Genomic DNA, 3,943 nt, shown 5'->3' with positions numbered 1-3,943 from the left:
AAAAACAAAAACAAACCGACGCTCCAAGCAAAATACATGAGATGTGATGGAATAAAAATATAGTTTCAGGGGAGGAACCTGATAATGTTGTCGATGAAGAAGGGGATGCCTTGGGCATCCCCAAGCTTAGATGCTTGAGTCTTCTTAGAATATGCAGGGGTGAACCACCGGGGCATCCCCAAGCTTAGAGCTTTCACTCTCCTTGATCATGTTGCATCATACTCCTCTTTTGATCCTTGAAAACTTCCTCCACACCAAACTTAGAACAACTCATTAGAGGGTTAGCGACAATAAAAATTAACATGTTCAGAGGTGACACAATCATTCTTAACACTTCTGGACATTGCATAAAGCTACTGGACATTAATGGATCAAAGAAATTCATCCAACATAGCAAAAGAGGCAATGCGAAATAAAAGGCAGAATCTGTCAAAACAGAACAGTTCGTATTGACGAATTTTATCGAGGCACCAGCCTTGCTCAAATGAAAATGCTCTAATTGAATGAAAGTTGCGTACATATCTGAGGATCACTCACGTAAATTGGCATAATTTTCTGAGTTACCTACAGGGAAAACAGCCCAGATTCGTGACAGAAAAGAAATCTGTTTCTGCGCAGTAATCCAAATCTAGTATGAACTTTTCTATCAACGACTTTACTTGGTACAACAAAACACTAAACTAAGATAAGGAGAGGTTGCTACAGTAGTAAACAACTTCCAAGACACAAAATAAAAACAAAGTACTGTAGTAAAAACACATGGGTTGTCTCCCATAAGCGCTTTTCTTTAACGCCTTTCAGCTAGGCGCAGAAAGTGTGTATCAAGTATTATCGAGAGACGAAGTGTCAACATCATAATTTGTTCTAATAATATAATAAAAAGGTAACTTTATTCTCTTTCTAGAGAAGTGTTCCATACCTTTCTTGAGAGGAAATTGATATTTTATATTACCTTCCTTCATATCAATGATAGCACCAACAGTTCGAAGAAAAGGTCTTCCCAATATAATGGGACAAGATGCATTGCATTCAATATCCAAGACAACAAAATCAACGGGGACAAGGTTATTGTTAACGGTAATGCGAATATTATCAACTTTCCCCAAAGGTTTCTTTGTAGAATGATCAGCAAGATTAACATCCAAATAACAAATTTTCAGCGGTGGCAAGTCAAGCATATTATAAATTTTCTTAGTCATAACAGAAATACTTGCACCAAGATCACATAAAGCATTACAATCAAAATAATTAACCTTAATCTTAATGATGGGCTCCCAACCATCCTCTAGATTTCTAGGAATAGAGGCTTCGCGCTCTAGTTTCTCTTCTCTAGCTTTTATGAGAGGATTTGTAATATGTTTTGTGAAAGCCAAATTTATAGCACTAGCATTAGGACTTTTAGCAAGTTTTTGCAAGAACTTTATAACTTCAGAGATGTGGCAATCATCAAAATTCAAACCATTATAATCTAAAGCAATGGGATCATCATCCCCAATGTTGGAAAAAATTTCAGCAGTTTTATCACAGGCAGTTTCAGCAGTTTTAGCAATTTCAGGCAATTTCTCGCGCTTTGCATTAGAAGTGGAAACATTGCTAACACCAATTCTTTTATTATTAATAGTAGGAGGTGCAGCAACATGTGAAGAATCAACATTACTTGTGGTGGTAATAGTCCAAACTTTAGCTACATTCTCTTCTTTACACTACAAGAAATCTGCCATAAGTTGACAAAATAGAGGTGTCACTGAAACGTCAATAATGGCTACTTGTGACGTTACGGTGACGCTTTTCAAAACGTCGAAAGCTGGGAGTCAGCAGTGACTGCTTAAGACGTTCCACTTGAAAACGTCGTAGAGCTTTGTGACGTTTTAAAATGTCACTGACGGCATGACGTTCCCAAAACGTCATGGCCACCTGCCCCCGAGTCCAGCGTGGCAATCCGACGTGGCAAAATTATGACAAAACCAAAACGTCTTAATTCGAAATCAGCCCAGTCCAATTCTGTATTCTACATGGGCCGAGCCCAATAATTCCAGCCTTTTACCATAAGCATTGGCCTTTGTTTTGGTCCATTTCTGTTTTGGGCCTTAGCCGTTTTGCACCCTTTTTCTATTTTGGGCCTCACCATTTTTCCAGCCTTTCTCTATTTGGGCCTTAGCCTTTTACGATCCATTTATTCTTGGGTTGGTCAGATTTATATTAACAAGATTAGAAAATATATAAACATCAACACATGATGAAATCATCCATATAAGAGCAGTAACTAAATATATTACAATATTTCCACAAATCAGATATATATACAAGAAAGACACTGACAACAGATTCATATTTGTACTACAGTAACCCATTGCATTGTAGTGATCTCTGCTCAGTACTTGTTATTGTGTCCAGTGCCACCCCAAAGACATCCTGGGAAAAACGAGCAGTTCCAGATTCACATTACTGTAGTACACAGCCAAGCAACAGGATGGCATTGGAAGCAGCGTCCTCCTCCCGGAGGCATCAGCAACGCGCTGGCTGCATGGATTGTATAGTTGAAACCAGTTTTGCTGCATACAAAAAATACCAACAGGTTGTTCATTAGCACATAGCACTGCAGTTCTGAACGTTTTAGTTCAAAAAAATAAGAACACTGAAGTCAACATAGCCTTAAATAAAGTAAACACGATATAGTGAGAAAGTATCTGTTGTGTCTACTTACACCACAAAACTAATGTTTATGAAGTCAGGAACACGCCCTTTTTGTTGATTAATTGAGTAACTAATGTTGTGAACAGATGCTGTCAATGGAATAAACAGCACCATAATTACGTATGGACAGGTATGTGTTACTGCAGACACCAGCGTACACAAATGTTTAGATAAACCCTTTGCGTGTTAAAGGCCTACTACAGTCTCAAACATACCCTAAACATTGCATATGAAATGAGATGCTTCTACCTGTAACAGTGCTAACATTACATTTGAAATCCATATTTGTACAGACTGGAGCTGGAAAAACTTATAGCATGGAGGTAAAGAGAACATCCATGCGCTTAAATTTATGTGATGATTACTGAATGTGTCTCTTCAGCGTTGGCCTCACGTATTTGTTTAATTTGCATCTTGGCAGGGGCCAAGCATCTTGCACTGCAATGAGCTGAAAACTGGACTGGTTCAGCGAGTTGTAAATGGTCTTTTTGATTGTTTAAGAACATCAGAAAACATTACTACTTGGACTGTGAAGTTGTCAATGGTAAAAACACCATCCTCGTATGCTGTTTTTAGATTCACTTTTATAGGTCTTCACTTACATTGATTTACGGTTTCTCAGGTGGAGATATATTTGGAAAAAGTAAGGTGAGAATCTACTTGATGTTTGCGTATGAATCCTGTGTAGAGTTTCTGTTGTAACAAAATCCTAACTTCAGTTTGGCAGTTACACAAATATAGCCTATGTATTGCAAGCATGAACAAGCTACTCTTCTTAAATAAATAGCACACACTAACCAAATAAATACAGTAGTCCCAGATTCTATTGCGCGTTAAATTTCATACAGACACCTCCGCAAACTGGTCTAGGGTGCCAGATCCCAGCCGGCACATCAACTCAAAAAGCACGTCAAAGTCGGCATTGGGATTTTGTCAAGAGCGGTACAGACAGGTACAGGAACAAGAGCTTGTTGCCTGACTCCATGTGACGATCAATGTAACTAGATTTATGCATCAGTTTAGCAATTAGATGACTAGTACTACCGCTTGTGCATTGGAACCAGGAACAAGTTTCTCTTCCTACAGTTAGATTCAATCAACGGGTTCAAATTTCACACGGGCATCTCCGCGAACTGATCTAGGGGGGGGCGCCAGATCCCAACCGTGGCGACAAATCAAGCCGCGCACCAGATCTCGCGCGGATCGAGGGGGAAGGGGCAGGGACTCACCGCTGTCGCCGATGAGGAGG

The 3,943-nt window shown here is 39.3% G+C and overlaps 1 long non-coding RNA gene across 1 annotated transcript; it reads left to right on the top strand.

The window, feature by feature from the left end:
- The first annotated feature begins 2,923 nt into the window (after window positions 1-2,923).
- On the top strand, window positions 2,924-3,365 carry LOC127330284 (uncharacterized). Its single transcript, XR_011751012.1, has 3 exons — window positions 2,924-3,017; window positions 3,116-3,238; window positions 3,317-3,365. It is a non-coding gene; the product is annotated as an uncharacterized lncRNA (long non-coding RNA).
- The last annotated feature ends 578 nt before the right edge of the window (window positions 3,366-3,943 follow it).

This window comes from Lolium perenne, chromosome 2, assembly GCF_019359855.2.
Source record: "Lolium perenne isolate Kyuss_39 chromosome 2, Kyuss_2.0, whole genome shotgun sequence".
In the NCBI taxonomy this organism is placed as follows: Eukaryota; Viridiplantae; Streptophyta; class Magnoliopsida; order Poales; family Poaceae; genus Lolium; species Lolium perenne.
This window is presented reverse-complemented; position numbering and strand designations above follow the sequence as displayed.